Source organism: Pristis pectinata, chromosome 43 (assembly GCF_009764475.1).
Source record: "Pristis pectinata isolate sPriPec2 chromosome 43, sPriPec2.1.pri, whole genome shotgun sequence".
NCBI classification, from domain to species: domain Eukaryota; kingdom Metazoa; phylum Chordata; class Chondrichthyes; order Rhinopristiformes; family Pristidae; genus Pristis; species Pristis pectinata.
In genome coordinates, this window is record NC_067446.1 from 3809070 (window position 1) to 3831068 (window position 21999).

The 21999-nt window shown below is 56.4% G+C and overlaps 1 protein-coding gene across 17 annotated transcripts in view; it reads right to left on the reverse strand.

The window, feature by feature from the left end:
- The window catches only part of LOC127566545 (methyl-CpG-binding domain protein 1-like), a 112994-nt gene that overhangs the window by 57938 nt on the left and 33057 nt on the right, over nucleotides 1–21999 (reverse strand). For 6 of the 17 annotated variants that reach the window (XM_052008957.1, XM_052008954.1, XM_052008958.1 and 3 more), the window contains 2 exons: nucleotides 9439–9514; nucleotides 7693–7871 (listed from right to left, as the gene is read on the reverse strand). The gene's annotated coding sequence lies outside the window, so the exon portion shown is untranslated. Of the gene's footprint in view, nucleotides 1–7692; nucleotides 7872–9438; nucleotides 9515–10137; nucleotides 10571–10970; nucleotides 11060–13177; nucleotides 13508–21999 lie in introns of those variants that run through there. The other 11 variants (XM_052008950.1, XM_052008948.1, XM_052008951.1 and 8 more) reach the window with 6 other exon arrangements.

Below are 21999 nucleotides of genomic sequence, written 5' to 3' on the forward strand. Positions count from 1 at the left end.
TGCACCTTATTGTCTGCCTGCACTGCACTTTCTCTGTCGCTGTGACACTTTATTCTGCATTCTGTTATTGCTTTTCCCTTGTACTGCCTCGATGTACTGATGTGATGAAATGATCTGTACGGACGGCATACAAATCAAAGTTTTTCACTCTACCTCAGTACATGTGACAATAATAAACCAATTTACCAATCTCAGAGGATCTGTCCTGGGCCCAACACATTGATGCAATCACAAAGAAGGCACGCCAGCGGCTCTACATGGTTAGGAGTTTGAGGGGATTTGCAATGTCACCAAAGATTCTGACAAATTTCTAGAAATGTACAGTTACTGGTTGCATCGCTGCCTGGTACGGAGGCTCCAATGCACAGGATCACAAGAGGCTGCAGAGGGTTGTAGACTCAGCCAGCTCCATCACGGGCACAACCCTCCCTGCCATCGAGGACGTCTTCAAGAGTCAGCACCTCAAGAAGACGGCATCCGTCACTGAGGACCCTCACCACCCGGGACATGCCCTCTTCTCGTTACTACCATCGGGGAGGAGGTACAGGAGCCTGAAGACGCACACTCAACGATTCAGGAACAGCTTCTTCCCCTCTGTCATCACATTCCTGAACGGTCTGTGAACCCATGAACACTACCTCGTTATTCCTTTATATCACAGAACCATAGAACAGTACAGCACAATACAGGCCCTTCGGCCCACAATGTTGTGCCGGCCTTTAAACCTCACCTAAGACTATATAACCCCTTCCCCCCACATATCCCTCTATTTTAAATTCCTCCATATGCTTATCTAACAATCTCTTGAACTTGACCAATGTACCTGCCTCCATCACCGCCCCAGGCAGCGCATTCCATGCCCCAACCACTCTCTGGGTAAAAAACCTCCCTCCGATATCTGCCCTTGAACTTCCCACCCATTACTTTAAAGTCATGCCCTCTTGTATTGAGCATTGGTGCCCTGGGAAAGAGGCGCTGGCTGTCCACTCTATCTCTTCCTCTTAATATTTTGTACACCTCTATCATGTCTCCTCTCATCCTCCTCCTCTCCAAAGAGTAAAGCCCTAGCTCCCTTAGTCTCTCCTCATAATGCACACTCTCTAAACCAGGCAGCATCCTGGTAAATCTCCTCTGCACCCTTTCTAACGCCTCCACATCCTTTCTATAATGAGGCGACCAGAACTGGACACAGTACTCTAAGTGTGGTCTAACCAGAATTGCACTATTTATCTGTTTAGTAATTTATAGTGACGTTACGTCTTTGCACTGTACTGCTGCCGCAAAACAACACATTTCACATCATATAAGCTAGCGATAATAAACTTAATTCTGAATCCCCAGCACCCTGTATGTCATAGAGGTTCAAAACACACAAACAGGCCCTACGGCCCACTGGGTCTGTGCTGACTAATCAACCGTCTGTTTACACTGATCTGACGCTGACTTATTTTGTCCCCAGTGTATCGACCAAGCCAGACGCGGTGGGGTGGCATACAAGACTGTGAGCCGGCGACGCACCCTTAGCACTGGGTGGGAGGTTACCGGAGCGCACCCCACGACTCGGTTACCGACCTAGCAATGGGGGGGGGGGGGGGCGGGTTGCCAGCGTCAAACCAGGTGGCAGTCTTCGGAAGCTCGGGGAGCGCGTTTTCTCCGAGGGCTGGGAGTACGAGGCCGTTCAGCCCATCGAGTCTCTGGCTTCAGGTGGGTCGGCACCTTTCTCCCCAGGGTGGACGCGTCAAATACTGGAGGGCGTGCGTTGAGGCAGATCAGGGCGTTCAAAGGGGCATTTCGACGGGGACATGGACTGTGAGGAGAAAGGTGCGATGAGATGGGCATCGTGTCTGGCACAGGCTTGGTGGGCCGAAGGACCTGCTCCTGCACCGCTCCCTGTGCTGATCCAGCCGGATCGTCCTGCAGAGGGCAGGGAGCGCAGGACAAACGGCTGGAGGGAGCCAGAACGCAGAGGGTGCACGCACGCCACACCACCCGGCTCCCTGGAATCGGAGCGCCTCACATTCCACCCAACTCCCCAACCCCCCCCCCCCCCCCCCCCAGATACTCCCCCTCACCCAAACAAACTGAGGGTGGGGTCGATTAACGCACCCACACCTCCCCCCCACCCCCCCGTTGGAACGTGGGAGGGAACTGGAACACCCGCGGGAAACCCACGGGGTCACAGGGAGAGCGTGCAGACTCCACACACACACACACACACACTCACAGACACACACACACAGATACACACACACATGCACGCGCGCACACACACATGCACGCGCGCACACACACACTCACAGACACACACGCGCACACACACACAGATACACACACACATGCACGCGCACACACACACACTCACAGACACACACGTGCACACACACAGATACACACACACATGCACGCGCGCACACACACACTCACAGACATACACGCGCACACACACACAGATACACACACACATGCACACGCACACACACACAGATACACACACACAGACACAGATATACACATGCAGACACAGATATACACATGCAGACACACAAACACACATGCACACACGCAGACACACACGTGCACACACATGCACACACACAGACACAAACATGCATGCACACAGACACACACACTCAAGCACACACACATGCAGACACACACACGCACACACACATGCACAGACACACACACACAGATACACACACACATGCACACGCACACACACACAGATACACACACACAGACACAGATATACACATGCAGACACAGATATACACATGCAGACACACAAACACACATGCACACACGCAGACACACACGTGCACACACATGCACACACAGACACAAACATGCATGCACAGACACACACACTCAAGCATACACACATGCAGACACACACACGCACACACACATGCACAGACACACACACACAGATACACACACACAGACATACACATGCAGACACAAACACACATGCACACACACAGACACACAGACGCACACACTCTAGCACACACACGTGCAGACACACACGCACACACACACTCAAGCACACACAGACACAAACATGCATGCAGACACACAGACACAGACACAGACACACACACACACACACAGTGCCGGAAGCCAGGATCGAACCCTGGTTTGCAGTGGCATTCTGCTCATGGTCTGTATCCCTCCACTGCCCACCTGTCTGAGTACCTCTGAAACATTGCTGTTGTATCAGCCTCCACCCACATCCCTGGCAGCACATTTCAGGCACCCACCGCTCTCTGTGTAAAAAAAACACTTGCCTTCTGGTGAAGTCTCTCTTAATCTTTTATCATTATATGGTATAATTTTACGTACGATTTACATACAATTTATATTCTGTGTGTTGTCTGTAACTGCACGCCTGTGCTGTAAGTAAGTTTCTCACTGTCCCTGTACCTCACCATACGTGTGCACAAGGCAATAAACTCGACTTGACCTGAGTTGACAGGGCGAAAGCACATTGGACACAGGGCGGTTCCCCTTGGCTGATGTGTCTCGAACGGGGGGGCATCCCCATTCTCTCTTACGTCGGCAGCTTTCAGACCGAGATGAGGTGGTAGAAAGAGCCCTGACGGGTCGGATCGCGGCCTGGGACCGCAATTCCGACACAAGGGGAAACTCTCACAGACAGCAGTGGACGAGGCCCCAGTCCCTCAAGGGCACAGCCCTCCCCACCGCTGACGGCGTCTACAGGAGGCGCTGCCTCAAGAAGGCAATGTCCGTCGTCAAAGATTCCCGGCCATGCCGTCTTCTCGCAGCTCCCGTCGGGCAGGAGGTACAGAAGCCTGAAGTCCCCACACTACCAGGTTCAGGAACAGCGACTTCCCTTCAACCATTCGGTTCTTGACCCGACCGGCACAACCCTAATCACTGCCTCAGCAACGGAACACTACAGACCACCTCTTGCACTGCCGTGGACTCGTCTCTGATTTTATCTTTTTTTTGCACTAGGATCTTGTTTTTGTAGGTTTTTTCTCGCTGTATGGTACAATTTATGTGTATTTTATATTCTGTGAGCTGTTTGCACCTACGTACCTGTGATGCTGCTACAACCAAACTTTTCATTGTAGCGTACATCACTGTACTTGCGTACACGACAATAATCTCCATTTCTGAATCAGACTTATCATCATCAACTTCAATGCCATGAAATTTGTTTTGTGGCGGCAGTACAGTGCAGGACAATAAAATTACCATAGTGCAAATAAAAAGGAATAACAAGTTAGTGTTCCTGGACCGTTCAGAAATCTGACGGCGGAGACTTGAAATGGGATTTGTGCAGATAGGCAAATCTGTCAGCATGGACAAGTTGGGCCGAATAGCCTGTTTCCATTTTGTACGACTCTCTGACCCTGCAATTTCGCCCTGCTCCCTCACTCTCAGCCTGTTAACATGACCCCCACAATTTCACCCCGCTCCCTCACACTCTGCCTGTTTACACGATCCCTGCAATTTCACCCCGCTCCCTCACGTTCAGCCTGTTTACACGACCCCTGCAATTTCACCCCGCTCCCTCGTGCTCAGCCTGTTAACACGACCCCGCAATTTTGCCCCGCTCCCTCACGCTCCGCCTGTTTACACAACCCCTGCGATTTCACCCCGCTCCCTCGTGCTCAGCCTGTTTACACGACCCCTGCGATTTCACCCCGCTCCCTCGCGCTCAGCCTGTTAATAAACGCTGTTGTTTAACACTCAGGTCTCGTTTCTGCACAGTCATTTCCTTCAGTCTTATGTTTAATTTACGTTCCATGTGTTTTCATGTATCCGTGATGCTGCTGCAAGGTGGTTTTCCACGCAGCCCCTCTTTGCGTATCTGAAGAGGCAGCTGCTCAAGTTCAGCCTGACGCTGCTGATCTACAGTCACCCGGTGCGGCAGGTCGCACGGGGGAATCTCCTGGCGGGACTTCTGCTGGGCCCGGCCAAGCCGGCCATCCACGGGACGCAGCGACGGGCGGCCGAGGGTTCCGGCCGGTTCCACCCGCCTGCCTGCCCCACCTTCCGCGCTTACGTGCACGCGCGGGTGTCCTTGAGAGAGGGAGCGCGCGGTCTCCGCGGGCACCTGGGTTGAGTTCGGCGCTCGGTGCGCCCCTCAGGGGATCGCGTGTGTCGTGGACGGTACAAGTGCGATTCTTCTTTGAAGTGTTGCGTGTTGCGTTAGCGGGTGTAGTGTTGCGTGTGCGTTTCGCGGGTATTAGTTCTCATTATTTCGCTGTAGTTATGTAGTTGCTTAGTTGTTTCTTTTCTTCTGTATTAGCTGTAGTGTATTGACACTGGGCATCCTTTGTTGTAGAGCTTTTAGTTAATAAACGTTAAAATCAAAAAAAAACTTCATTGTACCTGTCCCCCACTATACTTGTGCACGTGACAATAAACTCGGCTCAACGACTATTCCTTCCCAGAGAGGAACCTAGGGAATTCTCTGTCATGTCACTGAAGGAGGTGTTGGACAGATGTCCAAGCACAAAAAGTATAACAAGGTATGGGGACACAAGAGTCATACAGCACGGAAGCAGGCCCTTCAGCCCAAATGGTCCATGCCGTCCAAGACGTCCATCTTAGACAGTCCCAATCACCCGAGTTTGGCCCACGTCCCTCCAAACCTTCCCTCTCACGGCTCGATGCAGCAACTGCTCTAGCCCAAGACCGCAAGAAACCGCAGAGTCACGGACATCACGGGAACCAGCCTCCCCTCCGCAGACTCCGTCTACACTTCCCGCTGCCTCGGGAAAGCAGCCGGCATAATCAAAGATCCCCACCCACCCCGGACGTTCTCTGTCGGGCAGGCACGGTAGTGTGGCAGTTAGCGTGACGCTATCACAGTGCCAGTGACCCGGGTTCAATTCCCGCCGCTAAGGAGTTTGTACGTTCTCCCCCCGTGTCTGCGTGAGTTTCCTCTGGGTGCTCCAGTTTCCTCCCACATTCCAAAAGACGCACGGGTTAGGAAGTTGTGAGCATGCTGTGTTGGCGCTGGAAGCGTGGTGACGCTTGCGGGCTGCCCCCAGAACACTCTATGCAAAATGATGCATTTCACTGTGTGTTTTGATGTACATGTGACTAAGAAAGATATCATATCTTCTACACCCCCCCCCCCCATCGGGGAGAAGATACAAAAGTCTGAAAGCACGTACCACCATGCTTCTACCCCCTGTTATAAGACTGTTGAACGATAAGATGGACTCTTGACCTCACAATCTACCTCATCGTGGCCCTTGCACCTTATCATCTGCCTGCACTGCACTTTCTCTGTAACTGTGACACTCTATTCTGCATTCTGTTAATGCTTTTCCCTTGTACTGCCTCGATGCACCGATGTGGTATGGACAAGTCAAGTTTTTCACCGTACCTGAGTACATGTGACAATAATAAACCAATTTACCGATTCTACTACATGGGTGTCCAAGAGCTTTTAAACGTTGTTAATGTACTTGCCTCAACCACTTCCTCTGGCAGCTCCTTCCATACACGGACCACCCTCTGGTTCTGATTAAATCTCTCCCCACCTCTCACCTCTCAAACCGATGCCCTCTAGTTCTTGATTTCCCGACCCTGGGAGAGAGACCCGTGTGCCTTCACCCTCGTGATCTCGCACATCTCCGTGCAATCATGCCTCATTCTGCTACAGTCCAACAAATAAAGCCCGCTCAACCTCGACATCTTGGTAAATTTTTTCTGCCACCGCCGTCTGTGATTCTGGGAGCGGTGGGGGGGGGGGGGGTGGTGGTGGTGGTGGTACAGGTATCAGGGCAAAAGCAACGGCGGAAATGCAAAACTCTAAAAACATGGCACCCTCTCGCCAACCTTGCTCCATGTCACGCAGGACACGCAAGGCAAAGGAGTAGAAGTAGGCTATTCGGCCCATCAAGTCTGCTCCGCCACCTCACCGTGAGCTAAACTGTTCTCCCATCTAGCCCCAATTCCCAGCCTTTTCCCCATATCCCTTGATACCCTGTACTGTTGACACTTTACTCTGTACTGTTACTGTTTTTACCTGTACTACCTCAATGCACTCTGTACTAACTCAATGTGACTGCACTGTGTAATGAATTGACCTGTACCATCGGTTTGCAAGACAAGTTTTTCACTGGACCCCAGTACAAGTGACAATAATAAACCAATACCAATGCCAATTAGATACCTGTCTATCTCCACCTTAAACACCCCCAATGATCGGGCCTCCACAGCTGTACGTGGCAACGGATTCCATAAATCCACGACCCTCTGGCTAAAGAAATTTCTCCGCACCTCTGTTCTAAACCAGTACCCTCTAATTCTAAGACCGTGCCCTCTAGTCCTGGACTCACTCACCAAGGGAAACAGCTTGGCCACATCTACTCTGTCCAGTCCTTGCAACGTCCAAAATGTTTCTATGAGGTCCCCTCTCATTCTCCTGTACTCCAGTGAGTACAGTCCAAGAGCCGACAATCGCTCCTCGTGTGTCAGCCCTTTCATTCCGGGAATCATCTTTGTAAATCTTCTCTGAACCCTCTCCAATGTCAGTACATCCTTTCGAAGACAAGGGGTCCAAAACTGCAGGCAGTATTCCAAGTGAGGTCTCACCAGTGCCCCAAAAGAGCCTCATCAACACATCCTTACTTTTATACGCTATGTCCAATCAGCCAATGCACATCCCGGTCACCGCTGCAGACATCTGCCAACACTTACCTCAGACGCAAATCAGGGATTTCTTCTTCTCAAAGGAGAGAAACATCGAGAGGTCACAAAGCGATGAGTAATCGAAGTCCTGGGTGCAGCGTGCTCTGGGAGGGCAGAGAGAGAGTGGGACTGCCGACACGTTGAGATCTCTGTTGTTGGGAGCGGGGGGGGGAAGATTTCCTACCCACCTGCAGAAAGAAGACGGATTGCAGTAAAATTCCCAAATCCGTGGGACTTCAGCAGTGCCAGACGTGTGGATTTTCCAAGACATCGCATGTTAGTTCTATTAATACTCAGACAGCCTACACTTCTGCTTTTTTGGAAAGACACTACGTGGTGGTGTAATACATGGTCCAGTGAGTTGAAAGGGCGCGAGGGAAAGGAAACCCAGGTGGGTGTAAAGGGAGCGGGAAACGGGTCCCCGGTGGGCGTAAAGCGAGCGGGAAACGGGTCCCCGGTGGGTGTAAAGCGAGCGGGAAACGGGTCCCCGGTGGGTGTAAAGCGAGCGGGAAACGGGGCCCCGGTGGGTGTAAAGCGAGCGGGAAATGGGGCCCCGGTGGGTTTAAAGGGAGCGGGAAACGGGTCCCCGGTGGGTGTAAAGCGAGCGGGAAACGGGTCCCCGGCGGGTGTAAAGCGAGCGGGAAATGGGGCCCCGGTGGGTTTAAAGGGAGCGGGAAATGGGGCCCCGGTGGGTGTAAAGCGAGCGGGAAACGGGTCCCCGGTGGGTGTAAAGCGAGCGGGAAACGGGTCCCCGGTGGGTGTAAAGCGAGCGGGAAACGGGTCCCCGGTGGGTTTAAAGGGAGCGGGAAACGGGTCCCCGGTGGGTGTAAAGCGAGCGGGAAATGGGGCCCCGGTGGGTTTAAAGGGAGCGGGAAATGGGGCCCCGGTGGGTGTAAAGCGAGCGGGAAACGGGTCCCCGGTGGGTGTAAAGCGAGCGGGAAACGGGTCCCCGGTGGGTGTAAAGCGAGCGGGAAACGGGTCCCCGGTGGGTTTAAAGGGAGCGGGAAACGGGTCCCCGGTGGGTGTAAAGCGAGCGGGAAATGGGTCCCCGGTGGGTTTAAAGGGAGCGGGAAATGGGTCCCCGGTGGGTGTAAAGTGAGCGGGAAACGGGTCCCCGGTGGGTTTAAAGGGAGCGGGAAACGGGTCCCCGGTGGGTTTAAAGGGAGCGGGAAACGGGTCCCCGGTGGGTGTAAAGCGAGCGGGAAATGGGGCCCCAGTAGGTTTAAAGGGAGCGGGGAAACAGAGTCCCAATGGGTTTAAAGGAGCAGGAAATGGGGTCCTTTTTAAAGAGAGCTGGAAACAGGGTCCTTGGTGGGGTTAAAGGAAGCAGGAGACGGGGTCCCTGGTGGGTTTACAGGGAGTGGGAAACGGGGCCCCGGTGGGTTTAAAGGGAGCAGGAGATGAGGTCTCGATGGGTGTAAAGCGAACGGGAAACGGATCCCCGGTAGGTTTAAAGGGAGCGGGAAACGGGGTCCCTGGTGGGGTTAAAGGGAGCGGGAAATGGGGTCCCGGTAGGTTTAAAGGGAGCGGGAAACAGGGCCCTGGTGGGTTTAAAGGGAGTGGGAAACGGGGACCCGGTGGGTTTAAAGGGAGTGGGAGACGGGGTCCCCAGTGGGTTTAAAGGGAGCGGGAGGCGGGGTCCGGTGGGTTTACAGGGAGCAGGAAAAAGACAGCCAAGGGTGACAGGGAACTGTTGGAATTTCTGGCTAACCGGATTAGCATACAGAGTTGGCAAACGACCCGAAAGGGATTTACCTCGTCCCAGTCAGCCGATCACGTCGCCAAGACTTCACAGCATTCCGGTGTCGGCCTGGTTCACGGATCCAAGTCCCTGGGAACAAAAAACGCAGGGTATCGAGTGCGGCTCGCTCCTGTCCCTCGCGAGGGATGCTGCTCCCTCCCTACCCCTGAGCCCCACCACACCCCCCCATCCCCATCCAAGCACCGGGACAGAAGGGAGGGTCATTCAAACTGCCCCTACACCTTTGGGTGGGAGTGAAAGGCTAAAGGTGACTGAAGGGAATTTGTCAAAGATGTTCTTGCAATCAGGTCGGGTCTCTGCGCTGGGACGGAGCCTGGGGGACACACTGCTTGGATGGCACAGGAGGGGCGGTGAGGAGGGAGCGCCGCGCTGTGGGAGGGGCGGTGAGGAGGGAGGGACGCGTTGCGGGAGGGACGGTGAGGAGGGAGCACCGCGTTGCAGGAGGGGCGGCAAGGGAGCACGTTGCCCCTATACCCGAGCTGGGGGCGGGGGAGAGAAGTGGTGGCGGGACACCCACCACCTTCACCCTCCCCAACAGAGAGGCAGGAATGGCAAGGTCCCACTGCGGGATCCTCTGGACACGGGCCGGGACACAGCCCCCGGTTCCAGGAGGCAGGAGGGCAAGTGAATGGGTGGTGCCGGGGAGGAGGGGGCTGGGGGAGGGGGGGGGGGCAGTGGAAGAGGGACGAAACCTTTCCGCTGTCCTCCCTGGCTCGAAGTGAATGGGTTCAGCTGCGCCGCCGCGTGCAGTCGAGCAGCTGAGCTTCAGGCTTCGGGTGAGTCGGCGGGGGGTGGTGGGGAGGGAAGAGGGAGAGGTGAACGGCAGGGAGACTCCCCACCCCCGCCCCCAGGAGCGTCCGGACAGCTGGCACTTGAGAGTCTCGGAAAGCGTCAGCGGGAGAGAGCTTGCAGTTTGGAGGTTTCTCACACACACACACACACACACACACACGCACACGCACGGAAGCCCTCTCGCTCTCTCTCTCCCTCTCCCCCCACACAACACACACAGAGACACCCCCCTCCCACACACACGAAAGCTCTCTCTCTCTCTGTCTCTTTCTGCACACAACACAGACAACCCCCCCTTCACACACACACAGAAGCCCTCTCTCTCTTCCTCTCCACACAACACACACAGACACTCCCCCACACACACACACACACACACACACACACACACACACTCACACACTCACACACTCACACACACGGAAGCCCTCTCTCTCTCTCTCCACACACAACACACACAGACCCCCACCCTCCCCCCCCACACACACACACACACACACACACACACACACACACACACACACACACACAAGCCCCCCCCCTCTCCTCTCCACACCACACCACCTACCCCCACCCCCCCACACACACACTCACACACGGAAGCCCTATCTCTCTCTCTCTCTCTCTCTCTCTCTCCACACACCACACACAAAGACACCCCCCCACACAACACACACAGACACACAGCCCCCACACACACAGCGCTCTCCTGCGTCACTGGCTGGGTACTTACAACACACCAGGAAGCTGACCCTCAGCACGTTACTGAACAGAGCCCCACCGCCCCCCCCACCCCCCCCAAGCAGACCGCAGAGCACAGGCTGGAGTGCGTAGCAATCTGCACAACTTGTACAGACACTCCCCTCGACGTCTGGTGTCAACGTGAGACGCCAGGAGCCCGGGTGACTCACACCCACGCCCACGGGGTTCATCAGCAGGCTGTCCTCGCCAGCCCCTTCGCTGCTCGCCAGTTCTGGTGTCACAGCATGGGGGGTGCGGGCGCCACACTGTGGGAGGGGTGGTGAGGGATCTCCGCGCTGTGGGAGGGGGCGGTGAGGGAGCTTCTTGCTGTGGGAGGGGGCGGTGAGGGATCTCCACGCTGTGGGAGGGGCGGTGAGGGATCTCCGCACTGTGGGAGGGGCGGTGAGGGAGCTCTGCGCTGTGGGAGGGGCGGTGAGGGAGCTCTGCGCTGTGGGAGGGGCGGTGAGGGATCTCCGCACTGTGGGAGGGGCGGTGAGGGATCTCCGCACTGTGGGAGGGGCGGTGAGGGATCTCCGCACTGTGGGAGGGGCGGTGAGGGAGCTCTGCGCTGTGGGAGGGGCGGTGAGGGAGCTCTGCGCTGTGGGAGGGGCGGTGAGGGATCTCCGCGCTGTGGGAGGGGCGGTGAGGGATCTCCGCGCTGTGGGAGGGGCGGTGAGGGATCTCCGCGCTGTGGGAGGGGGCGGTGAGGGAGCTCCGTGCTGTGGGAGGGGCGGTGAGGGAGCTCCGCGCTGTGGGGAGGGGCGGTGAGGAGGGACATTGAGGAGGGATACTGCGTCGTGGGAGGGGAGGCGAGGAGGGAGCGCCGCGGGAAGGGCGACTCGAACTCCACGATTAACACAAGAAACCCTAATCAGAAGGGCAGTTGGTCTTTGCGTTAATCAAGATCCACACAGCAGCCAAGTACAAACACAGCAATTAAAACTGTGAATAACCCAGATCCTGTTACACAAAAACTGGTTGATATGTCTACGGAACACGCTGTACCCCTCGCTCGCCCGCGCTCTCACACACAAGCACGAGCTCTGAGACTAGCCCCAACTCACAAGCACACACCAACAGAGGAAAGAGTTAACAGTCACTGTCCCAGACAGAGAAGAACGAATAAAGTCATTCAATAAAGAAAATCACACGTGTGTTCGTCAGCCGCTCCCTTGCTGTGTGCGAGAGTCTAGGGTTCTAATCTCTCGGTTTACCAATTCAATCCCTCCCACCAGGGAGAGCGAGGGAGAGAGAGAGAGAGAGAGAGAGAGAGACGCAAAGTGAAAGAGAGACATGCAAAGTGTGAGAGAGACACATACAGTGAGATACACATACAGAGAGAGGGAGAGATGCAGAGATAGATACATGCATGCAAAGCAAGAGTGAGAGAGAGTGAGACGCGCACACACAGACAGAGAGAAAGACATGCAAAACGAGAGACGCAGAGAGAGAGAGAGAGAGAGAGAGAGAGACAGTGAGCCACGGACACAGAAAGACGCAGAAAAATATGGGCAGTGAGAAGAGACACACACAGTGAGGCGCGTACGCAGATACAGAGAGACGGACACAGCGAGAGAGAGAGAGAGAGAGAGAGAGAGACGTGCACGGCGAGAGAGAGACACAGTGAGAGAGAGAGTCACACAGAGAGAGGGAAACAGAGAGAGACGGACACAGTGAGAGACACACAGTAAGACACAGAGAGAGAGAGAGAGAGAGAGAAAAAGAGAGAGAGAGAGAGAGAGGCGCACAGTCACACTGAGAGAGAGAGACGTGGACAGTGAGAGACGTACACAGTGAGAGAGACACACAGAGAGAGGTGCAGAGACAGAGAGAGAGAGAGAGAGAGGCACACAGTGAGACACACACAGACAGAGAGAGAGAGAGAGAGGTGCACGGAGAGAGTCGCACTGAGAGAGAGAGAGAGAGAGAGACGCACACACAGACCGAGGAGAGACGGCAGAGAGGGGAGAGAGGCACAAGACAGACACAGATTCAGAAGGACAATCGGGCGCACACACACACATACATGGGAGAGGCAGAGACGGGGAGAGAGAGAGGGGGAGAGGAGCACAGACGGAGAAGGGGGGCAGAGACGGCCAATGAGCGGGAGTGTAGAGCAACCTTCGGACCACCTGCGCAAAACAGAAGACCACCTACTGCCCGTGCCCACAATGAATGAACCCTTCATGACGCCTGTACCTTGCTGCTCCGGACACCAGTAGGAGAGGGGAGGGGAGGGGTTGTCCGGGCAACCGCTCCCAAATAAGGAAGGGTGGATTCGGCTCTTCCCCAAGCGCATCCGCCTGCTGGCTGGCTTCCCCGCACGCCCCAGAGGGCGGAACTGAGAGCGTTCGTGGGCAGGGAGGTCACGCGGAGCTCGGCTCTCCGGGGGAGTCTGCACAGGACGCAGCCTGTTCCTCAATCCCTCAGCCCAGCCCGTCCCCTGGGGGGGGAGGGGGGGAAGAGGGGAGAGAGAGGGAGATAGGGGAGAAGAGGGGGAGACGGAGAGGGGGAGAGAGAGGGGAGGGGGAGGGGGAGAGGAGGGGGAGAGAAGGGTGAGATGGAGGGGGAGGGGGTGGGGGAGGGAGAGAGAGGGGGGAGGGGGAGACAGGGGAGGGGGAGAGAGAATAGGGAGAGAGGGAAGGAGAGGGGGAGGGAGGGAGGGAGAGAGGGTGGGAAGGAGGGAGAGGGAGAGTGAGGAGGGAGATGAGAGCAGAAGGATAAGAGGTGGGACGGGGTGAGGGGAGGGAGGGAGGGAGGGGGAAGGAAGGGGGGGAGTGTTGCCGCAATGTGCCCAGGAGGTCAGGGACAGCCCAGTTGTGTGTGAAGGCAGTGCGCGCGCACACACACACACACACACACACACACACACACATACACACACACAGACGCACACACGGACACACACACAGACGGACACACACACACACACATACAGACACACACAGACGCACACACACACGGACACACACAAACACACACACACATAGACATACACATACAGACACCCACACAGACACACGGACACACACACACACACACAGACATACACATACAGACACACACACAGACACACACACACGGACACACACAGACAAACAGCACACACACAGACATACACATACAGACACCCACACAGACAGACACACGGACACACACACACACACACACAGACATACACATACAGACACACACACAGACACATACAGACACACACAGACGCACACACACACACACACAGACGAACACACACACACACAGACGCACACAAGCACACACAGACGCGCGCGCACACACGCACACACGCGCACACACGCGCACACACACACACACACACACACACACACACACACACACACACACACACGGTGTTGAGTGAAGACCAGCTTTGTGTCACAGCCAAGTGCAGGCTGCCGACAGAGAGACAGGATGTCTCTGCTGATTCCGTGCTGGCTGCCGCCGTACCCGGCACATCCCCAGAGCAAGTAAACCCCGGGGGCCGTCTCCTCCCACTACCCTCCCCCCCACACCGACCCGGGCTTTCTCCGCCGGGGAGCAAGTCGGCCACGGGAGGCGTCGGCTGCTGCAGAAACGGGCCCAGGGTCCCGGATACATCCATCTCCCACCCCCACACCCCCACCTCACACCCCCCAACCCCCCTCCCGCGCCAGCTATTCTACTGTGTGGGGCCTGCGGGACGGGCTTAACCCCATCCTGGCCAGAGGGCAAGCCGTCAGCTGGAATCACCTCGGGCCAGACGGCAGCGGGTAACTGGGTGGTGGCCCCAGTGGGCGGGGAGAGCAGAGGGGCCGGGGGGGGGCGGGTGTGGGGGAGAGAGGGGGGAGGAGAGGGGGGAAGAAAGAGGCACAGAGAGAGAGAGAGAGAGAGAGAGAGAAGGGAGAGAGAGGAATGGGGTAGGGGAGAGAAGGGAGGGGGGAAGAGAGAGGCACAGAGGGGGAGGGGAGGGGGGGAAGAGGTGCAGAGAGAAGAGAGGGGAGAGAGATGAATGGGGTGGGGGAGGGGGGGAAGGGAGGAGAGGCTCAGAGAGAGAGAACGGGGAGGGGAGAGAGACAAAAGGGGTAGGGAAGAGAGACGGGGGGGGGAAAAGAGAGCAGAGAGAGAAGGGAGAGGGAGTGTAAAAGAAAGAGGGAGAGAGAGACACACACACAGACACACACAGAGGAAGAGAGACAGAGAGAGGCAGAGAGACAGACACAGAAAGACGACAGAGATAGACAGACAGGAAGACAGAGAGTGAGAGAGACACACAGAAACAGAAGGAGACAGAGATAGAGATGCAGAACAAGAGAGAGAAAGAAGAGACACAGAGACAGAAAGAGACACAAAGAAAGAGAGACAGAGAGAGAGGGAAACAGAGGGGAGAGAGACACACAGACAGAGAGAGGGAGAGACAGAGAGAGACAAAGAGAGAGAGAGACGGAGAACTCTCCCAGGATCTGCTGAAGGTCATCAACCCTGAAACACTGCTCCATCCCTCATTTCACCTGCAGGGTGCTGCCCCACACAGTGGAATAGCAGGCCCCTCTATCACCCGGAACAGCAAGCACGTACGTTGTGGCCTAACCCTCAAAGGTAGCGACTGCTTTGGAACCAGACCCGGGGAGAATGTTGGGGGGGGGGGGGGTGGCGGGGGCGAACCTTTGAAATTCTCCATCCATGAAGTCCGTTTTGGTCACTGAGCTCAGTCAAGACAGAGATCGACATTCACACTGCACGGAAACAGGCCCTTCGGCCCAACTGGTCGCCGTCTATCCCAGCCAGTCCCACCTGCCCGCGTGTGGCCCCTATCCCTCTACACCTTTCCCATCCACGGACCTCTCCGAGTATTGTTAATGTACCTGCCTCTCCCACTTCCTCTGGCAGCTCGTTCCACACACCCGCCCCCTTCTGGGTGAGAAACTTGCCCCTTTAAATCTTTCCCCTCTCACCTTAAACCTGTGCCCTCTAGTTTTAGACTCCCCGACCCCGCGGGGAGGGGAAGAGACGGTGACCGCCCACCTTGTCTCTGAGATAAGGGGAGAGGATCCCAGCTCCCCTGCAAGACTCCCTGAGCACGTTCCCAGACCTGGTGGTGGACGGGATATCGTCCCGTCCCCCCCACCCCGAACAAGCACGGAACGCAGTACAGTACGGCACAGGAAGAGGACCGTCGGCCCACCGTGTCTGTGCCGAACATGATGCCGAATTAAACTAAGTCCCTTCTGCCTGCACGCGTCCGCCTCCCTCCATTCCCTGCACATCCATGTGTCCGTCCAACAGCCCCTTAAACCCCTCTATCGTATCTGCCTCCACCCCCACCCCAGGCAGCACATTCCAGGCACCCACCGCTCTGTGTAAAAAAAACTTGCCCTGCACACCTCCTTTGAACTTTCCCCCCCTCTCCTTAAATGCATGACCTCTGGTATTAGACATTTCTATGCTAGGAAAAAGACTGTCTGCTCTATCTGTGCCTCTCGTAATTTTATAAACCTCGATCAGGTCTCCCCTCAGCCTCCGCCGCCCCAGAGAAAACAACCCAAGTCTGTCCGACCTCTCCTTACAGCTCGTGCTCTCTAATCCAGGCAGCGTCCTGGTGAACCCCTTCTGCACCCCCTCCAAAGCCCCCACATCCTTCCTGTAACGGGGCGACCAGAACTGCACGCGATACTCCCAAGTGCGGCCTCACCAAAATATTACACAGCTGTAACGTGACTTCCTGATTCTCAGACTCACTGTCCCAATCGAGAAGGGGAAGCTTCACCGTCCTCTCTTTGTGCGGCCACTTTCAGAGGAGCCGTGGACTTGGACCACAAGATCCCTCTGTACATCAACGCTGTTAAGGGTCCTACCTTTAGCAGTGTACTTTCCCCTTACATTTGATCACCGAAGTGCAAGACCTTCCCCACATACGGAAATGTCAGCCCAACATGGGAGAACGTTCAGAGGAAACACACACCTTTCCCCAACTGTACCCCCACTGACGTTAATCCCCCTCCCTCAGTGACCCCTCTCCCCCAGCGCCCCATGTCACTGACTGTATCCCCACTGACGTTAATCCCCCTCCCTCACACCGTCCCTCAGTGACCCCTCTCCCCCAGCGCCCCGTGTCACTGACTGTATCCCCACTGACGTTAATCCCCCTCCCTCACACCGTCCCTCAGTGACCCCTCTCCCCCAGCGCCCTGTCACTGACTGTATCCCCACTGACGTTAATCCCCCTCCCTCACACCATCCCTCAGTGACCCCTCTCCCCCAGCGCCCCGTGTCACTGACTGTATCCCCCACTGACGTTAATCCCCCTCCCTCACACCATCCCTCAGTGACCCCTCTCCCCCAGCGCCCCGTGTCACTGACTGTATACCCCACTGACGTTAATCCCCCTCCCTCACACCATCCCTGTGACCCCTCTCCCCCAGCACCGTGTCACTGACTGTATCCCCACTGACGTTAATCCCCCTCCCTCACACCGTCCCTCAGTGACCCCTCTCCCCCAGCGCCCGTGTCACTGACTGTATCCCCACTGACGTTAATCCCCCTCCCTCACACCGTCCCTCAGTGACCCCTCTCCCCCAGCGCCATGTCACTGACTGTATCCCCACTGACGTTAATCCCCCTCCCTCACACCGTCCCTCAGTGACCCCTCTCCCCCAATGCCCTGTGACACTATTTGCACTTCCAGACTGTCGGATTTCATTCTCCGCACCGTCCTTGCATAAACTGTTGAGGTTGGTGATCTAAAACAATAGCCAGCATGGTGTTTTTTTTAATCAGATTAGGTCGAGCTCCAAACTGAACCTGCTGTGCAACGTGTCCGATAATCAGGTCTCACCATCTCTGTGCCTACCTACAGCTGCTGACAGTGGATAAGGGAGTGGTTTCATCATGGACACTCTCATCCGTGTTGGAGAGAGGGCGGGGGGGGAGGGGAGGGAGAGGGCAGGGGGAGAGGGCAGAGAGAGAGAGGGTGTCGGGCGGGCAGGAGTTGGAGGTCTGTCTCCAGAGAGCCACGGATCCACCTCATCTGGGACACTGTGGCTGGAGTGGGGGGGTGGGCGTGGGGCAGAGAGGAGTAACTGATGTCGGCGCACTGCGGGAGGGGCAGTGAGGAGGGAGCGCTGCGCTGCAGGAGGAGCGACGAGGAGGGAGCGCCGTGCTGCGGGAGGGCGGTAATGGAGGGGCGATGAGGAGGGAGCGCCGCGCTGCGGGACTTGTGTTACAGATGAGACATCTGAAGGACAGCTTCTATCCGGCTGTTATAGGACTATTAAACAGTCCCCTAGTGCAATAAGATGGACTCTTGACCTCACAATCCACCTCGTCGTGGCCCTTGCACCTTATTGTCTGCCTGCACTGCACTTTCTCTGTAGCTGTGACACCTTATTCTGCATCCTGTTACTGGTTTCACCCTGTACGACCTCGATGCACTGACGTGGTGAAATGATCTGTACAGACGGCAGGCAAAACAAGGTTTTTCACTGTACGTCAGTAAATGTGAGAATAATAAACCAATTTATCCACCGCAGATTTTCTCCTGGCCTCTCATATGGAGCTGTGAGTGAAGTCAGCTGCAACACACCCCCCCCACCCCCCACAAACCTGCACACAGCACACACAATGAAACCTCCCCAGCTGCTGAAGTCCAACGTCAAGGCACGTATGGGTACAGGTGACGGAAGGTCAGGTCCCAGAGGGCAGTGGGTCAGCGTCCGGGGAAGGGATTGGGGGATGGGGAGTGTGAGGGGCGGGAGGGAGAGGGAGGGACAGGCGAGAGGGAGCGACGGGGGTCTGGGGAGAGCGCGGAAAGGAGAAGGGGTGGGGGAATGAGGAGGAGGGGGAGGGGGGAGGAGAGGCGAGACGGGAGAGGGAGGGAGAGGGGCATGGGAGAGGGAGGGGAGGGGAGGAGAGAAGGAGGGGGAGAGGGGAGAGAGGGGGAGGGGAGGGAGAAGGGGAGAGGAAGGGGGAAATGGGGAGATGGGGAGAGCAGGAGAGAGGGGGAAGGGAAGGGGAGGGAGGGGGGAGCGGAGGGGGAGGGGAGAGTTAGAGGGAGAGGGGTAGGGGAGGGGAGGGAGAGTGGAAGGGAGGGGGAGAGGAAATGGGGAGGGGAAGAGTGGGAGAGAGGGGAGGGGGGAGAGGGGGGAGGGAGATGGGTAGGGGAAGTGGGGGGGGAGAGAGAGGGGAGAGAGAGGACGGGAGGGAGAGGGGGAGGAAGCAGGGACGGGGAAGAGAGGGGAGGGTCTGGGGGGGAAGAGGAGGACGGGGAAGGAGGAGGCGAGGGGGCGGGTGGGGGGGGGGTTGCCGGCGGAGAAGGGAAGGGGGGGAGAAAGGGGAAGCGGGAGAGGGCAGGACGAGGGGGAGGGGTAGAGAGGGCAGGGAAGGTGACAGGGCACTGTGACTGCGCCGGAGTCCAAGAGAGAAGAAAATACCCCCCCCCCCCCACTCCCTCCCTCTCTCCCTCCCCACCAGCCCCACTTTCGCACGGCTCGCCCTGCTCCCCCAGCCGGCTGCTGTGTCCGATGAATTATTAACCAACGGCTGAGCCCTCGTTCCCAGCCAGGGTTTGGAATGCAGCCAGACAACACTGGAGCCATAAACCATCCTTTATGTACACTTCCTGCTCACTGTAATCAACCGTCACACCTCTGCCTGTCTTGCTCCACCGCAGACACACACACACACGCACACACGCACACACACACACACACACGCACACCCTCTGGATTCTGTCTGTCATGGCACAGTGCTGGGGCAGGGAGCGTTCAGTGGGGGGGCAAAACGCAGGCTCCGAGCATAACACGCAGGAGACTTCTAACGCCCCGGAGTTGGGGGGGGCGGGAGGTGAAGAAACACGTACAGAATTCCGCAGGGATAAATGGCAGGACGTTCACCAGGTGCTGGTGTAGGCCGGTGGGTGAGGCAAGCGGGGAGAGGTTGGGCCAAAGCGCCTGCTTCCACGACCCTGGGGTCGGGGAATTGGGGAATTCGGAGGTCGGGGGGGCCCACGGGCATCTGTATGGAGCGACGGGAGTCAAGGGCGGGTTGGGGGGGGGGGGCCATTCGGCCCGTCGAGTGCTTTGCCGGCCCTCGGGACCGGCCGAGCTCCCCCGCCACCTTTTCCCGCCTGCGTTCCCGTCAGCTCTCCCGTCAACGCCACCGACCGGCGTGTTTTCCGGATGTGTGGGGGGGGGGGTGGAGGGGGTTTGCAGAAAAAGAACACACGAGGAACGGTACAGCACAGGAACAGGCCCTTCGGCCCACGATGTCTGTGCTGAACACAATGCTGAATTAAACTAAATCCCTTCTGCCTGCACACGGTCCGTCTCCCTCCATTCCCTGCACATCCATGTGTCCGTCTAACAGCCTCGTAAACCCCTCTACCGTATCTGCCTCCACCCCCACCCCATGGCAGCACATTCCAGGCACCCACCGCTCTCTGTGGAAAAAAACTTGCCCCGCACACCTCCTCTGAACTTGCACGGTAGTGCAGCGGTTAGCGTAACACTTTACAGCGCCAGCGACCTGGGTTCAAATCCGGCCGCTGTCTGTACGGAGTTTGTACGTTCTCCCCCGCCCCCCCCCCCCCCCATGTCTGCGTGGGTTTCCTCCGGGTGCTCCGGTTTCCTCCCGCATTCCAAAGACGTACGGGTTAGGAAGTTGTGGGCATGCTATGTTGGCGCCGGAAGCGTGGCGACACTTGCGGGCTGCCCCCCAGAACACTCTACGCAAAAAGACGTATTTCACTGTGTGTTTCAACGTACATGCAACTAATAAAGATATCTTATCTTAAATGCATGCCCTCTAGTATAAAATGTTTCTATCCCAGAAAAAAGATTCTGCCTCTAATAGTCTTATAAACCTCTATCAGGTCTCCCCTCAGCCTACGCCACTCCAAAGAAAACAACCCAAGTTTGTCCGACCTCTCCTTATAGCTCATGCTCTCTAATCCAGGCAGCGTCCTGGTGAACCTCTCCCGCACCGTCTCTGAAAAACTCCGCATCCTTCCCGCAACGGGGCGACCAGAACCGGGCGCGATGCTCCGAGCGCGGCCCGAGCAAGGCGTAGCGCAGTGCTCCATGCCGTCTCTGGCTACCTGAGCCTGAACAAGCTCCTGATGGGGGGCGGGGGGAGAGGAGAGAATGTCCGGGGTGGGTCTATGATTATGTTGGCTGCTTTCCTGAGGCAGCTGAAAGTGTAGACAAGAGTCCGCGGAGGGGAGGCTGGTGTCCGTGAGCAGGTCCTAAAGCAAGTGCTGGCTCCCTACCTATCCCTTCCTGTACAGCCTGTCCTGGTCAAATCACGTAGATGCTATGGCCAAGAAAGCTCACCAGCGCCTCTACTTCCTCAGGAGGCTAAAGAAATTCGGTATGTCCCCTTTGACTCTCACCAACTTTTATTGATGCACCACAGAAAGCATCCTATCTGGATGCATCACGGCTTGGTACGGCAACTGCTCTGCCCGGGACCGCAAGAAACTGCAGAGAGTTGCAGACACAGCCCAGCGCGTCACGGACAACAGCCTCCCCTCCGCGGACTCTGTCTATACCTCTCACTGCCTTGGTGAAGCAGCCGGCATAATCAAAGACCCCACCCACCCAGGTCATTCTCTCCCATCAGGCAGAAGATACAGGGGCCTGAGGGCACGTACCACCAGGCTCAAGGACAGCTTCTACCCCACTGTGATAAGACTATTGAACTGTTCCCTTATACCATGAGATGGACTCTGACCTCACGAGCTACCTTGTTGTCACCTTGCACCTTATTGCACTGAACTTTCTCTGTAGCTGTGACACTTTACTCTGTAACTGTTATTGTTTTTACCTGTACTACCTCAATGCACTCTGTACTAACCTAATGTAACTGCACTGTGTAATGAATTGACCTGTACAATCAGTATGCAAGACAACGTTTTCACTGGACCTCGGTACGAGTGATAATAATAAACCAATTCCAATACCACAAAGCCCCTGGACGTTACAGACAATCACTTGTTGAAGTCAGCAGGAAAAAGGTGTGCGGACCTCGAC